The 21,443-nt window shown below is 54.0% G+C and overlaps 1 protein-coding gene and 2 non-coding genes across 3 annotated transcripts in view; all 3 read right to left on the reverse strand.

Moving 5' to 3' along the window:
• The window catches only part of LOC101951859 (zinc finger protein 501-like), a 425,990-nt gene that overhangs the window by 45,440 nt on the left and 359,107 nt on the right, over positions 1 to 21,443 (reverse strand). The window lies entirely within an intron of this gene.
• On the reverse strand, positions 5,384 to 5,457 carry TRNAT-AGU (transfer RNA threonine (anticodon AGU)). The gene has a single exon. It is a non-coding gene; the product is annotated as a tRNA-Thr (tRNA).
• On the reverse strand, positions 14,888 to 14,969 carry TRNAS-AGA (transfer RNA serine (anticodon AGA)). Its single transcript has one exon. It is a non-coding gene; the product is annotated as a tRNA-Ser (tRNA).

Here is a 21,443-nt window from a genome sequence, read left to right on the forward strand (position 1 = left end):
TAAATGCTCCACTGCTTCCCGTCTGTCCGGGCTCCGGGCAGAGCGGTGCCCTGAGGTAGCGTGGTGCCCTAGGCAGTTGCCTGTTCTGCCTATGGCTAAGGACAGCCCAGTCCTTGGGGAGCTCAAACCACCATCCTTTTGGTTAACAGCTAAACGCACTGACCCATTGAGCCACAGAGACACACGTCTGCTGTTACCAAGGCTGCTGCCTAGCAGCCTGCGCTTCTGCTTGCCAGCACTAGAGCTCACAAGGCGCTAGTGTGGATGCTGGAGGCTGGGTGCTAGAGGCTGTAAGTGACAAGCCAGCAGAGTGGTGCAGTGTAAGTGTGCTGGGCCCATCCCCCTGCTAGACATGTGCTTGTTTTTTTTGGCTCTCACCCTTCAAGCGAGGCGGCAACCAGCAGAGCACCAAGAGCCTAAGCCATGAGGCAAAAGGTGGCTGAGGTGTCGAACGGCCAGGGAGCTCCCCGGCACCTCTGGCTGCCTGGGCTGAAGGCAAGAGGCAGGCCTGGGCATGGTGAGGGCCTCCTGTCCCGGCCTGAGGCAGCAGTGCTTCCTCGTCCCCTTTTCCCACCCACACCGGCAGGCAGCTGCTGCGGGTGAACACCAGGGAGGCTCTCGGGATGCCAGGCAGCTCTGTGTGGCTGTCAGGGGAAAGAACCGAGGCTCTCGACTCGACCTGCCGTTGACTCGCGTGGCTCTGCGCTCCATCAGCCGGGGCGGGCCAGGCTCCAGACGTGACTCAGGCTTGGGCAGCATGGCCGCCCTTCCCTGATGAGGCATGAAGCAGGCCAAGAACTACGTGCAGCAAACAGGGAAGTGGGAGGGAGGCGTCTTTGAGCCAGCGTGTCTCGTCCATTTCTCGCTTGCCGCTTGGGCGGAGGCCAGTGACGTAGCTAGGGGGGTTCAGGGGAAGCAGCCGCTTCCCCTCAGTAAATTTTTCAAAAGCGGCGCCTGCTGGGCCGCCACTGGGGTCCTGCAGGCAAGTTGGGGGGCAGCACGGCCTGACTCCGGAGGAGCCATTGGGGGGGGGCGGCAGGCGCGGCCAGAGGAGCAAAGGGACCAGCTTCTCGGCCGTCGCGCCCCACGCGGCCCCAACATCGCTGCCGCAGCTGCCTCTTGCGGCGGCTCAGGGCTCGGCAGCCGAGCGCTCCGCAGTTGGCGGGCAGCTTCCCTCTCTCCGTCTACTTCTGCTTCCGGGCCGAGGGAAGCAGGAAGCTGCCGGGGAGAGGGGATCTGCCCGCCAGCTGCCCCTCGCCCGCCGCGGGCTCCTCCTCTGCAGCGCTGCCCGCCGCGGGGCTGGGGCTCTCCCGGGGCTCTGCCCTGCATGCGCCCAGCACCCCCGGGGCGGCTCCTGCCTCCCCAGGCTGGTCCCAGATCCCCTCTCCCGGGGGGCTGGGGTCCTGCTGCGGCTTGCACCCCTCTGCCTCCTCCGCGGGGCAGGCAGCCCCAGGGGGTTGAGGCCGTGACACCCCTTCCCCAGCTTCCCCCTCCAGGCTCCAGCAGCCCCCGCACTGCCCTGCCGGGCCTGTTCAGCCGTCGGCCCCAGCAGGGGACTAACCTGGGATGGGGTTCGCGCCTGGCGTGCTCTGTGCTTGGGGCGAGGCAGAGATGGAGGAGCGGGCGTCCAGCAGCCTCGCCGGCCGGACTACCAGCTCCATGGAGCTGCCTCCTCCTTGAGGTCAAGCGAGGCCGCGGAGACCCAGCGGGACCTCGCGCCCTCCACAGTCGGGGAAGAGACTGAGAGTCCCTCCCCTTCGGCCCAGATGGGAAGGTGAGTGACCAAGAGCGCTCTGGGAGCTTGTCCCGGGGCCCAGTGCCCCATCCCTCTGCCCGATGTCCCCCGCAACACCCCATCTCGCCCGGTGCCCCCCAGGGCCCGCCAGGCAGATGGCACCAGGTCCTGCCCTCATGCAACCCACCCCTACTGTGCAGGTGAAGGGGACGGCCCGGCCCGGGGGGAGCCACAGCAAAGTCCCGCCCAGAGCTGGTGCCGGAGACCAGCGGGGCTCTCAGCCCAGGCTCCGGCATCAGCCTGCAGTGGGGAGTGGAGCCACCCCCCCGCCGGCTCGGCTCAGCCCAGCCCCGCTCTTAAAGGGAGGTGGACCCCACAGCGGCTCGGCCCGGCCCAGGGCACGGTGGGGGGTGTCAGGGTGCATGCAAGGGGCTCCCGGGTGCCTGCAGGGCCCTAGCAATAGATGGGTCTGGAGGAGTCAGCCAAAGGGGGGGGCGCAGAGTGGCCAGAGGAGGAGCCAAGGGGGGGCACCTTTTTTATGTTTGCTCTCCCTGCTCTTAAAACCTGGCCTACGCCACTGGGCGGAGGCAGGAAGGGAGCAAAATGTGCACAACTGAAGATTTTGCACTTGGATTAAGCCCGAGTCCCCGGCGTGGCTGCTCGGAAACAGGCTTTTGTGGCGCGGCCCCCACACTCTTCCAGCCAGCAGGTGACCCCACTGTGTCCAAGAGGGAGCCTTCAAGGCGGCAAAAGGGGAACATCACGGCTCCCAGCAGACTTTGAGGAGCCCACGAGGAGCCTTCAGTGGCATCCCTGGGGGAGCAGAAACCCCCTCCTTTCCATTAACAGCTGAACTCACTGACCCAGGATACCACAGAGACACCCAGCAGCTGGTTTGCCAGGGTCACTGCCCAGCACCCTGCACCGCTTCCTACCAGTGCCAGAGCTCGCAGGGCACTAGCCTGGAGCCAGGGCCGCTTGGTGCTGCTTACGAAAAGCCAGCAGAGTGACAGAGGAAGCGTGCTGGGCCCATAACACGGGTTCATCAAAACCCTCTTCTGCCAGCACCGGGCCTCCTTCTTCTCACACTGGGACTGCAAGTGAGGGGGCGGCTGGCACAGCGCCAAGAGTCTAACCTGTGAGGCAGGAGGCGGCTGACGCCCGCAGCCTGCTGGGGAGCTCCCAGAAGATATTAAGGGACAGAGACTCCTCAATGCCCTTAGTAACAAGGGTTTGGGGTTCACCGAGACCAGTAAGGGGGTCGCTATGTCTACCCTATAACCCTGGGTGTCAGGTCGCTGTGCAGCTTTGATCTAGAGCTCTGATCCCAACGACCGACCAGCAGCCCACAGCCTCCCCCTGGGTCAGCCCCACCTGGTTACTCCTTACAGGCTGACCGTACCCGCTTCCAGCCCCGGATTTCCCCCAATCATCCTACTGCCACTCAGAGCCACAGACGTGGAGGTGCTGATGGAGGGATGGGGGACTCTAGGGTGGGGTTCTTCTCTAAAGATGGCTGGCAGAAAGGTGGTGCTCAGCTGTGTCAGCAACCTGTCCAGTTGCCTCGCTGCCAGGGGATGCAGACATTTCTCTAAGGCGCATAAAGGGGGTATTTGGCTTCCAAGTGAATGTGAGGAATGTGCAATTATGAGAGGGAATTTCCAGCCCTCTTGCAGTTGTTCTTCAGGGCCTCAGTGGCCTAATGGATAAGGCAATGGCGTTCTAAGCCAGAGATTGTGGTTTCAAGTCCCATATGGGGTGAAAAGCTATTTTCTCCTTGTATATTGCAAAGAAACCTTGGTCTTACTTTTACCAAGGAAGCTGGGAGATGTTTGAACACAAAGTACTGCATCTTGGGAACAATCCCCCAGAAATGGCATCTTCCACTTGACAAATGTTTTCTAAACCCATCAGTAGCAAACAGTTAATATTAGTGTTTCTCTGAGAATAGAGTGAATAGGAGTGTTTACTCCGACACATCAAAGAGCAAGGCTGTTCTGAAAGAGAATGGATCTCTCTGGAGACAAAGCAGACCTTGAGAATGAGCAAGCAGGGCCGGCTTTAGCAGGTGCAGGGCCCCACGCCGGGACGCAAATTGTCTCGCGCCCCCCCTCCCTCGCCCCGCCCCCCCCTGCCCCATTAGACCCCTCCCCAAATCCCCGCACTGGCCTCGCCCCCAGCCCCGCCCCCTCTCTGCCCCATTGTATCCCTCCCCAAATCCCCACCCTGGCCCCGCCTCTTCCCCAGCCACGCCGCATTCCTCCTCCTCACGCCTCCCTCCCAGGCTTGCGCTGATCAGCTGTATGGCGGCACAAGCGCTGGAGGGACGGGTGAGAAGCAGGACACGGCTTTTTTTTTTTTTTTTTCCCCGCTCCACCGGCAGCCCCGGATGTTGCAGGGCCCTCTTAGGTGTGGGGCCCCATTCCGGGGAATTGGCCGAATCGGCTTAAAGCTGGCCCTGTTAGCAAGGGTGTGAAAAGAAGAGGTTCAAATGTGTGGTAGGTGTTAGTTAGGTTGGTCTGGCAAATTTAAAGAAAATACCAATGCTCGTAGACTGATGCAGACACTGGCTGTTTCTGATCTTTTACTGAGCGTTCATTGAGAAATATTTTCCTTAATGATGTTATGGAACATTGGGTGAGCTATGAAGGCACCATTCTTCCTGCTTTCGCCCTTCGAGACCACATAGCTCCATGGCATGGGCCAATGCGCACCTTCCAGTCAACTGCTAGAGAAGACAACACAGACAGGGATGGCAGCAGGGCAGACTGGAGCTCCACGAAGATGGTGGTACCAGGTCTCATCAACGGGGAGGTGGCCACCCCAGCATGCTCAAGGCTGAGCCAGCAAGTGTGGTGTGTCCTTCAGCGTGCCCCTAGTCACTGCAAATGATGGTGGGGGGCAGTTACTTAGTTAAGTTGGTCTGGGAAATTTAGGGCTTGGCTACACTTGCAGATGTAGAGCGCTGGGAGTTAAACCAACCTTCGGCGAGCGCAGCAGGGAAAACGCTGCCGTGTGTTCACACTGTCAGCTGCAAGCGACTGGAGTGGCCACATTAGCAGCTCTTGCAACACCACAGAGAGCAGTGCATTGTGGTAGCTATCCCAGTGTGCAAGTGGCTGCAACGTGCTTTTCAAACAGGGGGCGGGGGTGGAGTGTGACAGGGAGTGTGCTGTGTGTACGTGGGGGGAGAGACAGTGTGTTTTGGGAGGCTGAGAGTGTGTCAGCATGCTGTCTTGTGTGTTCAGACAGCAGCAGACCCCCCTGTCTCACACACACGCACAACAGCAGCATTACACGTCAGTAGTTAGGGTGCCTGGGGCTGCTTTAATGTGCTCTAACTTGCAAGTGTAGCCAAACCCCTAGACTTGCGACCTGACACCCAGGGTTATAAGGCAGACATAGTGACCCCCTTACTGGCCGCAGGGAACCCCAAACCCTTGTTACTAAGGGCATTGAGGAGTCTCTGTCCCTTAATAACTTCTGGGAGCTCCACAACTCCAGGATTATTATTTGATTCTTTCCAATGCTCCTCTCCAAAGAAGCCTTTTCCTTAGCAAGCAATTACTTGGATTGCCAAGAGAAGTCTCTTCTGTGTCCTAGAAAGACAGAGGAAAATGTGAGCCGAGGAGACAAAAGCCACACATAAGGCACCACTGGGAGTTGAACCCAGGATTTCTTGTTTACTAGACAGGTGCTTTAGCCAGCTAAGCCATAGTGCCTGCCTCAAGGGTTTGTTTGCAATTGTTCCACTTGATGGTCTAAGGGTATGTCTACACTACGAAATTAGTTCGAATTTATAGAAGCCGGTTTTATTGAAATCGGTTGTATACAGCCGATTGTGTGTGTCCACACAATAAAATGCTCTAGGTGCTCTAGTCGGCGGACCGCGTCCACAGTACAAGGCTAGCGTCGACTTCCGGAGCATTGCACTATGGGTAGCTATCCCACAGTTCCCGCAGTCTCCGCCGCCCCTTTGAATTCTGGGTTGAGATCCCAATGCCCGGATGATGCAATACAGTGTCGCAGGCGGTTCTGGGTACATGTCGTCAGGCCCCTCCCTCCCCCGTCACAGCAACGGCAGACAATAGATTCGCGCCTTTTTACCTGGGTTACCTGGGTTACCTGTGCAGACAACATGGAGCCCGCTCAGCTCAGCTGAGCTCACCGTCACCATATGTTCTCTGGGTGCCGGCAGACGTGGGACTGCATTGCTACACAGCAGCAGCTGCTAACTGCCTTTTGGCGGTAGACGGTGCAGTAGACTGGTAGCCTTCATCGGCGATCTGGGTGCTGGCAGCTGTGGGGCTTGCCTTTTGGCAGTAAATGGTGTATTACGACTGTTAGCCATCCTATTACAAGTCGGGTCATCGTACGTTAGCAGAGTCTTTCCTGAGCAGCCGATTGTGCAATAGGCCTGAAGACCATCGTCATACACCGCCCCGTATTTGCTGCCAAGCACCCAGAAAGAGCCCCGTATTTGCTGCCAAGCACCCAGAAAGATGCCGAGGGCTATCAGTCACGCTGCACTGTCGTCTTAAGATGTAAAAAATAGATTTGCTCTGTATTCATTTGCTTCCCCCTCCCTCCGTCAAATCAATGGCCTACTAAACCCAGGGTTTTCAGTTTAATCTTTGGGGGGGACCATTCTGTGTGACAGTTGTTTGTGTCTCTCCCTGATGCACAGCCACCGTTCTTGATTTTAATTCCCTGTGCCTGTACGCCATGTCGTCACTCGGCCCCCCTCCCTCCTTCCCCTAGGCCGTCAGATACTACGTTTGCGCCACAGCTCAGAGAGCCGAGAAGCGGTTCGCACCTTTTCTTTGAATTCTGGTTTGAGATCCCAATGCCCGGATGATGCAAAATAGTGTCGCGGGCGGTTCTGGGTACATGTCGTCAGGCCCCTCCCCCCTCGTCACAGCAACGGCAGACAATAGATTCGCGCCTTTTTACCTGGGTTACCTGTGCAGACAACATACCACGGCAAGCATGGAGCCCGCTCAGCTCAGCTGAGCTCACCGTCACCATATGTCCTCTGGGTGCTGGCAGACGTGGGACTGCATTGCTACACAGCAGCAGCTGCTAACTGCCTTTTGGCGGTAGACGGTGTAGCATGAGTGATAGTCGTGGGGCTGGCAGCCGTAGGGCTGCATTGCACCAGCCCCTTGCAGGCGATGGTATATTATGACTGGTACCCATCGTCGTCATACTGGTATGGCTGTCAATCATGGCCACCTGGGCAGACATGCTACTGTTTTGATGATGATGGTTACCAGTCGTAATATACTATTTTCTGCCAATTGCCCAGTATTGTCTGCTAAGCACCCAGAAGAGGCCGAGGGCGATGCTGAGTGCTGGCGGACGTGGGGCTGGCAGACGTGGGGCTGCATTGCTACACAGCAGCAGCCCCTTGCCTTTTTGCAGATGATGGTATTTTATGATTGGTATCCATCATCACTCATGCTGCACCGTCGGCTGCCACCTTAAGATGTAAAAAATAGATTTGTTCTGTATTCATTTGCTTCCCCTTCCTCCGTGAAATCAATGGCCTGCTAAGCCCAGGGTTTCCAGTTTAATCTTTGGGGGGACCATTCTGTGTGACAGTTGTTTGTGTTTCTCCCTGTTCCTGTACCTGTACGCCATGTCGTCACTCGGCCCTCCCTCCCTCCCGCCCTCCCTCCTTCTCCTGGTCCATCAGATACTACTTTCGCGCCTTTTTTCTGACCAGGCGCCATAGCTAGCACTGGGATCATGGAGCCCGCTCAGATCACCGCGGCAATTATGAGCACTATGAACACCACGCACATTGTCCTGGAGTATATGCAGAGCCAGGACATGCCAAGGCGAAACCCGGACCAGGCGAGGAGGCGATTGCAGCGCGGTGACGAGAGTGATGAGGAAATTGACATGGACATAGACCTCTCACAAGGCACAGGCCCCAGCAATGTGGAAATCATGGTGTCACTGGGGCAGGTTGATGCCGTGGAACGCCGATTCTGGGCCCGGGAAACAAGCACAGACTGGTGGGACCGCATCGTGCTGCAGGTATGGGACGATTCCCAACGGCTGCGAAACTTTCGCATGCATAAGGGCACTTTCATGGAACTTTGTGACTTGCTTTCCCCTGCCCTGAAACGCCAGGATACCAAGATGAGAGCAGCCCTCACAGTTGAGAAGCGAGTGGCGATAGCCCTGTGGAAGCTTGCAACGCCAGACAGCTACCGGTCAGTCGGGAATCAATTTGGAGTGGGCAAATCTACGGTGGGGGCTGCTGTGATCCAATTTGCCAGGGCAATGAAAGACCTGGTGATAGCAAGGGTAGTGACTCTGGGCAACGTGCAGTCAATAGTGGATGGTTTTGCTGAAATCGGATTCCCAAACTGTGGCGGGGCCATAGACGGAACCCATATCCCTATCTTGTCACCGGAGCACCAAGCCACCGACTACGTAAACCGCAAGGGGTACTTTTCAATGCTGCTGCAAGCCCTGGTGGATCACAAGGGACGTTTCACCAACATCAACGTGGGATGGCCGGGAAAGGTACATGATGCTCGCGTCTTCAGGAACTCTGCTCTGTTTCGAAAGCTGGAGGAAGGGACTTTCTTCCCGGACCAGAAAGTGACCATTGGTGATGTTGAAATGCCTATCGTGATCCTTGGGGACCCAGCCTACCCCTTAATGCCATGGCTCATGAAGCCGTACACAGGCAGCCTGGACAGGAGTCAGGACCTGTTCAACTACAGGCTGAGCAAGTGCCGAATGGTGGTGGAATGTGCATTTGGACATTTAAAAGCGCGCTGGCGCAGCTTACTGACTCGCTCAGACCTCAGCGAAAAGAATATCCCCATTGTTATTGCTGCTTGCTGTGCGCTCCACAATATCTGTGAGAGTAAGGGGGAGACCTTTATGGCGGGGTGGGAGGTTGAGGCAACTCGCCTGGCCGCTGATTACACGCAGCCAGACACCAGGGCGGTTAGAGGAGCACAGCAGGGGGCGGTGCGCATCAGAGAAGCTTTGAAAACGAGTTTTGTGACTGGCCAGGGTACTGTGTGAAACTTCTGTTTGTTTCTCCTTGATGAACCCTCCAACACCCCCCCCCGACCCGGTTCACTCTACTTCTCTGTAAACCAACCACCCCACCCCACCCTCCCCTCCCGCTTGCAAAGGCAATAAAGTCATTGTTTTTTCACATTCATACATTCTTTATTAGTTCCTTACAGAGGTAGGGGGATAATTGCCAAGGTAGCCTGGGATGGGTGGGGGAGGAGGGATGGAAAAGGACACACTGCATTTTAAAACTTTAACTCTTATTGAAGCCCAGCCTTCTGATGCTTGGGCGATCATCTGGGGTGGAGTGACTGGGTGGACGGAGGCCCCCCCACCGTGTTCTTGGGCGTCTTGGTGAGGAGGCTATGGAACTTGGGGAGGAGGGCTGTTGGTTACACAGGGGCTGTAGCGGCGGTCTCTGCTCCTGCTGCCTTTCCTGCAACTCAACCATACGCTCGAGCATATCAGTTTGATGCTCCAGCAGACGGAGCATTGCCTCTTGTCGTCTGTCTGCAAGCTGACGCCACCTATCGTCTTCAGCCCGCCACTTGCTCTGTTCATCCCGCGATTCAGCCCGCCACCTCTCCTCTCGTTCATATTGGGCTTTTCTCATCTCCGACATTGACTGCCTCCACGCATTCTGCTGTACTCTATCAGCGTGGGCGGACATCTGCAGCTCCGTGAACATATCGTCCCTCGTCCTCCGTTTTCTCTTTCTAATGTTCACGAGCCTCTGCGAAGGAGAAACATTTGTAGCTGGTGGAGGAGAAGGGAGAGGTGGTTAAAAAAGACACATTTTAGAGAACAATGGGTATATTCTTTCATTACAAGGTCGCATATTTCGGCTTGCAGGCAGCCATGGTAGGCCACAGTGTTTTGGCTTTTTTAACCTTCTTAACATGCGGGAAAGGTTGCAAACAGCAGCGCATTTCCCATATCAAGGATGAATTGTGTTGTCCATTTAAAATGGGGTTTCAATGTAAAAGGAGGGGGCTGCGGTTTCCCGGTTAACATGCGGCACAAACACAAGTAAACCACCCCCCCCCCCCCACACACACACACGATTCTCTGGGATGATCACTTCACCCCTCCCCCCACCGCGTGGTTAACAGCGGGGAACATTTCTGGTCAGAAGAGCAGGAACGGGCGCCTCTGAATGTCCCCTTAATAAAATCACCCCATTTCAACCAGGAGAGCTTTCTGGAGATGTCCCTGGAGGATTTCCGCTCCATCCCCATACACGTTAACAGACTTTTCCAGTAGATGTACTGGCCGCGATTACCAGGGCAAAGTAATCATTAAACACGCTTGCTTTTTTTTTGTAATGTTTACAAATAGTTACAAAGTTACACTCACCAGAGGTCTCCTGTGTGCCCTGAGGGTCTTGGGTGAGTTCGGGGGTTACTGGTTCCAGGTCCAGGGTCACAAACATATCCTGGCTGTTGGGGAAACCGGTTTCTCCGCTTCCTTGCTGCTGTGAGCTACCTACAGTACCTCCATCGTCATCTTTCTCGTTCCCCGAACCGTCTTCCCTGTGTGTTTCTCCAGTGAGAGAGTCATAGCACACGGTTGGGGTAGTGGTGGCTGCACCCCCTAGGATCGCATGCAGCTCCGCGTAGTAGCGGCAAGTTTGCGGCTCTGCCCCGGACCTTCCGTTTGCTTCTCTGGCTTTGTGGTAAGCTTGCCGTAGCTCCTTAATTTTCACGCGGCACTGCTGTGTGTCCCTGTTATGGCCTTGGTCCTTCATGGCCTTGGAGATCTTTTCTAATACTTTTCCATTTCTTTTACTGCTACGGAGTTCAGCTATCACTGCTTCATCTCCCCATATGGCGAGCAGATCTCGTACCTCCCGTTCGGTCCATGCTGGAGCTCTTTTGCGATCCTGGGAGGACTCCATCACGGTTACCTGTGCTGATGAGCTCTGCGGGGTCACCTGTGCTCTCCACGCTGGGCAAACAGGAAATGAAATTCAAACGTTTGCGGGTCTTTTCCTGTCTACCTGGTCAGTGCATCTGAGTTGAGAGTGCTGTCCAGAGCGGTCACAATGAAGCACTGTGGGATATCTCCCGGAGGCCAATAACGTCGAATTCCGTCCACACTACCCCAATTCCGACCCGCAAAGGCCGGTTTTATCGCTAATCCCCTCGTCGGAGGTGGTGTAAAGAAACCGGTTTAAAGGACCCTTTAAATCGAAAGAAAGGGCTTCGTTGTGTGGACGTGTCCAGGCTTAATTCGGTTTAACGCTGCTAAAGTCGACCTAAACCCGTAGTGTAGGCCTAAGACAACACCTTCAAATTCCAAAGTACAGCTGTTCCCCATTTCCCTCACGGCTTGCAGACCTTCGGTGTCTGGCTCTCTGCGCACAGAAAACCACAGCTGAGTTGACAGAGGGCTTCTAACATGAGCTTCTCCCACCAGCCGCTCGGATCATATAGTGGTTAGTAAGTGCTCTGAGTTTCAGTCGCAGCAATCTCAGCTCAGCTCTGAGTCATGGTAACCTTTTCATCAGCTCCAGACTTCTCATTTGCCTCTTCCAAGACTTCGTTGCAAGGAAGGCTCTCTCTGTCTTGAACATGCACAAGGATTGTGCTGCGAGGTCTTTTCTTTTTATGAGAAGAGATACAAAAAAAGGAGTCGAACAGACAAGCTAGGTTCAGCAAGGAAGAACTGGCAGGCCAAGTTAGTAGGAAGGCTCTTCAGCCAGCTCTTCCCAAAGATGACTATCTAGACGCCTTTTAACAGCCACTGCAGATGTTCACCACAAAAGAGACAAAGAGATGCCAAAATAGAGTTCTCCACTGCCCACAGACACCACATTATCAGGAGCTCCGTACACAGAGAGACCCTGATGGTGGAAAAAGGCTTTGGCAGAGACTCTTCTGATAGCCATTGCCATAGAGTATTTAGCACTTTGTGTTCTGGCTTCAACAGCCACAGATGCAAATTGAGTGATGGGGTCATTTTTCTTGTCTCCACATTTGTCGGGTGCCTCCTTTCAACACTTGTCACCGAAAGACCTGTTTCTTTGGCAAGCAATGTACGGCTAGGCAAAGGCAGTCTTCTCCATTTCCTCAGCAGATCGACCAGGGTGTGGGGAGAGGAGACACATTCAGCCAGGCACCACTGGGTGCTGGATCCTCAATCTCCTCTTTACCCACCAAGTGTCTGTTAGGTGGCTTTGCCTTCACCCCCTCCCCTGGTTCTTGTCATGCAGGCAGAAATCAGGAGACCAGAAGTCCAAAATGCAGGCAGTGCAATGTTCATTGGGGTTAGTTTCCAGCAGGCATCTCCATAGCTCTACACGCCAGGAGAGTCTGTTTCCCAGTGTTCTGTTCCCAGATCTGACACCACAGAACCTTTATCCATGTCCCCCTTCCCCACTCCTCTTTCTTAGCAGGCCCAAATATACCTGCAGTGCACTCCTTGATCCCACCTGCTGTAGAATTTTAAGGGCAGCCTTAGCCTGAGAGTGAGACGAGGCCAGGCTCCAGATTGCACCAAGGATGCTCAGGCACTAAAACTGCAACAGCCACTACTCTGGCTTTTCTGTAATTAGCAGACTTCAAACCCGTGCACAGAGACCCCAAGGGATTGCTTGTACAGCACCTTAACCACTCAGCCACGACTATTTCATTCATGGCCATCGCTCACCATACCATGGCTCTGGTCTCACTGAACTATCACTTCCAATTGTTTGCTCAGACCAGCTTCCACAACACACTCACTAGTGTAAGTGTGTCCATGGCTGAACAGCAAGAATTCCTGCCCAAGGAGTAATGGATCTAGGGGTTATAGTGGACCACAAGCTAAATATGAATCAACAGCTGTTGCAAAAAACGCAAACGTGATTCTGGGATGCATTAACAGGTGTGTTGTGAGCAAGACACGGGAAGTCATTCTTCCATGCTGGTTACGCCTCAGCTGGAGTATTGTGTCCAGTTCTGGGCACTGCATTTCAAGAAAGATGTGGAGAAATTGGAGAGGGTCCAGAGAAGAGCAACAAGAATGATTAAAGGTCTTGAGAACATGACCTATGAAGGAAGGCTGAAAGAATTGGGTTTGTTTAGTTTGGAAAAGAGAAGACTGAGAGGGGACATGATAGCAGTTTTCAGGTATCTAAAAGGGTGTCATAAGGAGGAGGGAGAAAACTTGTACACCTTAGCCTCTAAGGATAGAACAAGAAGCAATGGGCTTAAACTGCAGCAAGGGAGGTTTAGGTTGGACATTAGGAAAAAGTTCCTAACTGTCAGGGTGGTTAAACACTGGAATAAATTGCCTAGGGAAGTTGTGGAATCTCCATCTCTGGAGATATTTAAGAGCAGGTTAGATAAATGTCTATCAGGGATGGTCTAGACAGTATTTGGTCCTGCCATGAGGGCAGGGGACTAGAATCGATGACCTCTCGCAGTCCCTTCCAGTCCTAGAATCTATGAATAAATTGCAGTGGGGGAGGCTTAGGTTAAATATTAGGAAAAACTTTTTCACTAGGAGGGTGGTGAAGCACTGGAATGGGTTCCCTAGGGAGGTGGTGGAATCTCCTTAGAGGTTTTTAAGGTCAGGCTTGACAAAGCCCTGGCTGGGATGATTTAGTTGGGAATTGGTCCTGCTTTGAGCAGGGGGTTGGACTAGATGACCTCCTGAGGTCCCTTCCAACCCTGATATTCTCTGATTCTATGATTTCCCTTCGGTCTGGAGCATGATTTGAGTGTGTCTGTGGTTAGTGATATCGCTGTAGATTGTTCATTCCCTGCCACGATGATTCAGACAGTCCCTTTCCCAGTCATATCTCCAGCACATCAGTGATTCCAATAGGGCCGTCTCTGCACTACAGAGTTTTGTCGACAGTCAGAAAGCGCTATAAGAAAATCGGTTTTGCATGTTCACATGACGCTCCTGCGGTCGGCAGCTTTTGGCAGGTGAACACCCTGCAATGCCACGTCTGGCGACAAAACTGCCCTGGTTTGGTGACAAAATAAAACCACCGCGACGAGAGGCCGAGAGCTTTTTGTGGCAAACTTAAAGCAAGAAAGTATCAGTGTAGACGCTGCTGGTCATTATAGCACCGTAACTGGCCTCTGCCAGTATCCCACATGCCCGCCGTGAGCTGGCTGCCCTGCATTCCTGCTACAGAGGCTGGGCCCCTCCCCGTCCATCGCGCCGGGAAGCTCTGACAACTGAGCCTGCTGCCCTGCTCCGGAAGCCAGGAGCAAATCACTGCCGTGGAATGTGGCTCCCCCGCACTGCGAACACAGAGCCGGGGCGGGAGCTTCCTTACAGTGGGGGGGGCCCCCGGCGTCTGATCTGCGGCTCCACCCCCTCACAACGCCCCTTTCTCCAAGGCCCCTCACTCACTCCACCCCTTCTCCCTGAGACCCCACCCCTCCCCTCCCCCGAGGCCACACCCACAGAACGCCTCTTCCCCCCAAGACTCCGCTTTGTCCCCCCTTCCGTCATTCATCCTAACAGCTGCTAAAAAGTGGTGGGGGCATGGCCCTCTAACCCGCCATTTCCGGCACCCGAGAGCTAGGCAGGCAGCAGCATGTGTGTGAGAGAGAGAGACTGCTGTGCTGAGCTGTGCCATTGAGGGAAGCGGGGGCTGATGTCGGGGCTGATGTCGGGGCTGTCCCCCTCCCTTGCCTGGTTGCTTCCAGCAGCTGTCTGAACGTAGAGACAGCGTGCCGACACATTCCCTCTTCCCCAGCACACACACGGTCTCTGCCCCGTCACGCACACTGCAGTTGAAAAGCAGCTGCAATCTAGTAGGAGGCCCATGGAACAATGGGATAGAGAAACCTGCATCATGTGATGCTGTACCGGCCCATGAGGCATTGCAAACCTTTCTCAAAGCACCGTGCGGCCAGTTGCACAGCAGGATAGCTACCCACAGTGCACTGCTCTCTGTGGCAATGCAAGAGCTGCTAGCATGGATATGCTATGGTGACACAAGAAGTAGAGTGTGGACTTGCAACAGCGGTTTAATTAAAACACTGTAACTAGAGTGGCATAGCTCTGTGGTGTAGACATAGCCTGACAGTGAGACAAGACCTAGCTCCCGTTAACAGCAAAGATGCTCAGGCACTGAAACTAACAAACCACCAGTTCCTCTGTAGCTGGCAGGATTTGAACCTGTGCGGGGCGACACCAATGGATTTCTAGTCCATTGCCTTAACCACTCGGCCACAGCTACCTGGTTTAAGCATGTTTCTCACTACACTCTAGTTCTGTTCTCACTGATCATTTCTAATTGTTTCCTCAGACCAGGTTCCACAACACACCGTGCCATTGTGTACGGGTGTTCATGGCTGAACAGCGAGAATTCCAGCCCATTTCCCTTCCGGCTGGAGCATGATGAGAGTGTGTTTGTGTTAATGACGTTGCTGTAGATTGTTGTCCATGTCCTGCCTTGATAATTCAGACAGTCCCTTTCCCGTCATATCGCCAGCACATCAGTGACTGCAATAGCAGCAGCAGGTTTTCGCTGAGGCACTGAGCTTTGCCAGGGGTTGGTGGCTCCTTTCTTTCCTCACCATGGAGTAAACTCAGCTTTTTATTCCACCCTTCATGTTTCATGGACTAACAACAGCAGCAGAAAGAAAGAGCCGAGCCAATATCTCCTTGGCAGGGATGCAGGTGCCACGTCCCCTCTGTCTGACCATTGCCATTGCAGGAGAGAAGGTTCACTGGAATCGAACGCCCTGGCTCAGACCAGAGACACAGGGAGGTTTTGCTGTTCATGGAGCTGTGCAAAGGAAATTGTGTTTCTGTGTGAAACTAGGGACGGAAATGAAACGCCCACAGGGTGGCGCTATGCCCTACTGCAGTGGTTTTCAAACTGCGGGTTGTGACCCAGTCCTGGTTTGCGGAATGGAAACCACTGGGTCGCAGCGGTTCTGGTCAGCACCGTCAACCAGGCCATTAAAAGTCCAGTCGGCGGCACTGCCCGGCTAAGGCAGGCTAGTCCCTACCTGTTCTGACACCGTGCTGCGAATGGGAGCTGGGGGGCGGTGCCTGTGGGCAAGAGCCGCGCGGAGCCACTTGTGCACGTCCACCTATAAGCTGGACCTGCTCCTGGCCGCTTCCTGGGCGCAGTGCGCGGTGCCAGGACAGCCAGGAAGCCTGCATTAGCACCCCTGCTGCGCCGCTGACCGGGAGCCCCCACTCCCCAATCCCCTGCCCCAGCCCTGAGCCCCCTTCAAAACTGGAACCCCTTCCTTCACCCCAAACCCCTCATCCCTGGACCCACCCCAGAGCCTGCACCCAGAGCCCTGACCCCCTCCCGCACCCCAACCCCTGCCCCAGCCCTGAGTCCCCCCAAACCCAGAGCCCCTTCCTTCACCCGAAATCACTCAGCCCTGTCCCCAGCCCAGAGCCTGCACCCTCAGCCCAGAGCCGTGACCCCCTACTGCTCCCCAATCCCCTGCCCCACCCTGAGCCCCCCTCAAACCCAGAGCCTCTTCCTTCACCCCAAACCCCTCATCCCTGGCCCCCGTCCAGAGCCTGCACCCAGAGCCCTGACCCCCTCCCACACCCCAACCCACGCCCCAGCACAGAGCCCTCTCTCACACCCTGAGCCCCTCATTCCCATCCCACCTCCCAGCCCTCACCACTGCACCCCAACCCAGAGCCCCACACACACCCCAAACCCCTCATGAAGAAGTGGGTTTTTTACCCACGAAAGCTTATGCCCAAGTAAATCTGTTAGTCCTTAAGGTGCCACTGGACTCCTGGACTCCTTGTTGTATTTATTAATGAAGTGTCAATAAAAGGTGAGAATCTGATCGTGTCAGTGTCACACTAGAGGGCGCTGTGATGGTTTTAAGTTTGTCATCTAAACCCAGCCACCACCTAGCAGGTGTTTTAACCTCTTCTTCTCTTACCATTGCTCATTATCAGAGAAGGGGGGAGAGAGAGTGAGGAATAGAAACAGAGACCCAGTGACTGAAGCAAACATTTCTTTGCTCCTTGCTTGGCTCTGTCAGTTATTTGGGTACAAACTCACCCACCACCCACTGTCTCTCCGGGGCTCAATGGGGAGGAAGAGCTCAGCTGTCAGTGGTAATTGGGGAGCTCGGGACATTACTGTTAGCTGGGACCCCAGACTCACTCCCCATCCAGCTCCATCCTTTCCTGTGCACCCCAAACCCTTCCCTTGTGTGATTCCTGCTGCAGCTCACATTCCCCAAGACTTTCCCCCACCCCAGACCCCTCTCCTACATTCCCCATCTGGACCCTCAATGCCCCTCAGACACTTTCTAAGAACAGAAGAACGGCCAGACTGGGTCATACCAGTGGACCATCTAGCCCAGTGTCCAGTCTTCTGACAGTGGCCAATGCCAGGTGCCCCAGAGGGAATGAACAGAACAGGTGATCATGAAGTGATCCATCTCCTGCTGCCCATTCCCAGAATCTGGCAGACAGGGGCTAGGGACACCTCAGAGCATGGTTTTGCATCCCTGCCCATTCTGGAAGCTAATAGCCATTGATGGAGCTATCCGCCATGAACTTATCTAGTTTTTTTAAAAACCCTGTTATAGTCTTGGTCTTCACAACATCCTCTGGCAAGGAGTTTCATAGGTTGACTGTGCGTTGTGTGAAGAAATACTTCCTTTTGTTTCTTTTAAACCCGCTGCCTATTAATTTCATTTGGTGACCCCTAGTTCTTGTGTTATAAGGAGTATATAACACTTCTTTATTTACTTCCTCTACGCCAGTCATAATTTTATAGACCTCTAGCATAACCACCATTAGTCATCTGTTTTCCCAGCAGAAAAGTCCCTGTCTTATTAATCTCTCCTCATATGGAAGCTGTTCCATGCCCCTAATTATTTCTGTTGTCCTTATCTCTACCTTTTCCAATTTCAATATATCTTCTTTGAGACAGGGTGACCAGATCTGCAGGCAGTATTCAAGATGTGGGTATGTGTAGGGATGGGGCGTGGCCTCCCGCCCAGATGGATGGAGGGTCAGCTGCACCCCCCCCACAGTGGACAGAGCCAGGACCCCCACGCCTGCCCCGCTGGAAGCAGAGGGGCGGAACAGGAACCGGAAGCATAAAAGGCAGAACCTCCAGCTCAGTTGGAGATGAGCCACTGGAGGGGAAGGACGTGTCCCACCTGCTGCTGAAGCTCAGACCTGACAGTGACTGAGACCTGGAGGGACTGCCAGAGCTGCCGGTTGCACTCAGAGACACTGAGGAGTCACTGGGGCTGCCCTTAGCTCTTTACCCCAGTGAGATGAATGACGACCCCGGGACCCAGGTAACACCCCCCTCCCCTCCAAACGGGAGTGTAGGAAGTAGCCCAGGGGAGCCGAATATAGTTTGGTTGTGTTGCTGACTGCTGGTGGCCAGCATGTTGCGGCTGGATTTCCCCGCTCACTCAGTGGTGGAATACTCCCTTCCCCACCCTTAGGGCCCTGGGCTGGGACGTGGTCAGTTGGGTGGGCCTGCATCCCCCTACCCCTGCCATCCCACCCCTGGGGTGGCAGCATCCCCAGCATAGGCCAAGAGACCTCTGTTTGTCGGCCGTCTGCCAGAGCCAGGTCCCCCGTCTGTTTGCTGCCGTGCCCTGTTTGAGGGTCTGGGCATATAGATGCAGTATTGCTCTGTCCTGAAGACAGGCCAGAGCCTGCTGACTTTGCTGCCTTGCTCTGTTTGGGGGCCTGGGCATCTAGACTCGTTACTGCTCTGTCCTGAATACAGGCCAGAATCTCCTAACTGTTTGCTGCTCCGCCCTGCCTGAGGGCCGGGGCTTATCGACATTGCTGCCTGTCATAACTAAAAGGGAAGGGTAACAGCTCTCCTGTGTACAATACTACTGGCCAGAGACACCAAAATCCTTTTACCTGTAAAGGGTTAAGAAGCTCAGGTAACCTGACTGACACCTGACCCAAAGGACCAATAAGGGGACAAGATACTTTCAAATCTTGGTGGGGGGAAGGCTTTTGTTTGTGCTCTTTGTTTTGGGGGTTGTTCGCTCTTGGGACTAAGAGGGACTAGATATCAATCCACACTCTCCACATCTTTCTGAACAAGTCTCTCATATTTCAAACTTGTAAGTAAACAGCCAGGCAAGGCGTGTTAGTTTTATCTTTGTTTTCTCAACTTGTAAATGTTCCTTTGGCTAGAGAGCTTATCTCTGTTTGCTGTAACTTTGAACCTAAGGCTAGAGGGGGTTCCTCTGGGCTCTTTAAATTGGATTACCCTGTAAAATTATTTTCCATCCTGATTTTACAGAGATGATTTTTACCTTTCTTTCTTTAATTAAAAACCTTTTTAAGAACCTGATTGATTTTTCCTTGTTTTAAGATCCAAGGGATTGATCTGGACTCACCAGGAATTGGAGGGGGGGGAAGGGAAGGGGGGAGAAATGATTAATTCCTCCTTGTTTTAAGATCCAAGGGGTTTTGGATCAGTGTTCACGAGGGAATTGGTGGAGGAGTCTCTCAAGGCTACCCAGGGAAGGGAATTAGCACATTGGGAGTGGTGGCAGCAAAAGCAGATCTAAGTTGGTAGAGAAGCTTAGAGGTTTTCGTGCAGGTCCCCACATCTGTACCCTAAAGTTCAGAGTGGGGAAGGAACCTTGACACTGCCCTACCCTGATTGTAGGCCAGAGCCCTCCAACTGTTTGGTGGCCCACCCTGTGAACAGGCTAGGGCCCCCTGGACTCAGTACTGTGCTACCCCGCAGAGTGGGGGAGACCCCAGTGCTAATTCCCCCCTGAACTGTGCCCTTTCAGAGGACTTATTGCAAGGGGCGTGGCCTCCCTCCCAGACAGATGGAGGGACAGCTGCAAACACCTTACAGCGTACCATGGATTGACATAGAGGCAATCGGATCTTTTCTGTCTTCTTATCTATCCCTTTCCTGATGATTCCCAGCGTTCTGTTCTCTTCCTAGCAACCTGACCTGTCTCCCCGGGTCCATCTCCCCAGGATCTATGAGAGTCCCTGCTGCATCTTTGTGAGTAAGAAATGTTTTCTGTTATGAGAAACCCCCCTGAGTTGCTGGGGGTTCCCTCCTCCACTCTACAGTGTTGACCTAATTTGGTAGTGTAGACAAGCCCTGTCACAGGGAGAAGACAAAGCAGTTGTTTTTTTTGTTAGAGCTGGTGGTGTGGCTGAGCAGTCTAAGGTTCTGGATTAAGGCTCTGGTCTCGTTGGCGGTATGGGTTTGAATCCCAACACTCCTGCCATGAATGCAGAATGGAGCTTCACTCCTGTTTTGGGGGCTTCCTTGATCCTTTAAACCCAGATCCTCCTGATCAGTTTTCTTGTCCTCTCCTCCATCTATGCATCCCTCTAGTTTAAAACTGACAGCCAGCACTCTAGTACTGGAGCATCTTTCACATCACTAGCAAAGTCCAGCACTGGAGTTCATGGAGGCTCTGGCCCCTCTCCCCTATGGGAAAGAGTCCAGCGGAGGGCAACAAAAATGATTAGGGGTCTGGAGCACATGACTTATGAGGAGAGGCTGAGAGAACTGGGATTGTTTAGTCTCCAGAAGAGAAGAATGAGGGGGGATTTGATAGCAGCCTTCAACTACCTGAAGGGGGGTTCCAAAGAGGATGGAGCTTGGCTGTTCTCAGTGGTGGCAGATGACAGAACAAGGAGCAATGGTCTCAAGTTGCGGTGGGGGAGGTCCAGGTTGGATATCAGGAAAAACTATTTCACTAGGAGGGTGGTGAAACACTGGAATGCGTTACCTAGGGAGGTGGTGGAGTCTCCTTCCTTGGAGGTTTTTAAGGCCCGGCTTGACAAAGCCCTGGCTGGGATGATTTAGCTGGGAATTGGTCCTGCTTTGAGCAGGGGGTTGGACTAGATGACCTCTTGAGGTCCCTTCCAACTCTGATATTCTATGATTCTATGATACAGAGAGCTGGGCTGGAAGGGGAGTTAGATTTGCGGGGGGGAGGAGGAAACAGGAAGGACTTAGACAGTGAGAGATGGGGAGAAAAGGTCATTTCAGTTACTGACACTACAGTCCTTCACCCTCACTGATTGTCTGTGCTCCTTGCTGTGTGAGATTTATCATGCAAAATCATCCAGTATGTGCCCGCTTGGGTTTAAGTGAGTTCAGCCCATTCCCGCTCCAGCACTGAGCTCAGCTCGTCCATTTCAGGCACCCGCGTGGTTCCATTTCTCTTCGTTCCTGGGTTTTCCCAGGACATTTGTGCATTGGGCGTTTATTTTCGCTGGAAAGGCCCTGCTTGCTGCTGCCGTGCGGCACTTAGGACTGGGTGTCCCCCCCCCCCCCACACACACACTCTTCTCTCAGGTCCCTTTAAAAACGTTGGTGCCTTTTAGATTTGTAATAAACACAGACGTGAGCTGCACTCCCTGCTGTCAAGATTTTACATCAGCACAACTCTGCTTTGCAGCACATGACACTGACTTTGGAGACCACCCTGTTGGTGTCACTAGGCATAGCTACCAGGTAACTCGGGAGAGTGGAATGCCAAAAGTGCCGATGAAGCTCTTCTGCTCTGGGCCTACCTGAACCACAAAACTCCATCTTGAGAACTTCCACCTACTTCTGTGCTAACTGCTTACATGCTGAAGCAGAAATGTAAGGGTCAGCTTTTCTAGCAGGCAGCTGCTGTAAACAGGCCTTGCAAGGCCAAAAGATAAGCAGACGAATGGGAACTTTTCTAATTGTAACTGC

The sequence above is a fragment of the Chrysemys picta genome, chromosome 16, assembly GCF_011386835.1.
Source record: "Chrysemys picta bellii isolate R12L10 chromosome 16, ASM1138683v2, whole genome shotgun sequence".
NCBI classification, from domain to species: Eukaryota; Metazoa; Chordata; order Testudines; family Emydidae; genus Chrysemys; species Chrysemys picta.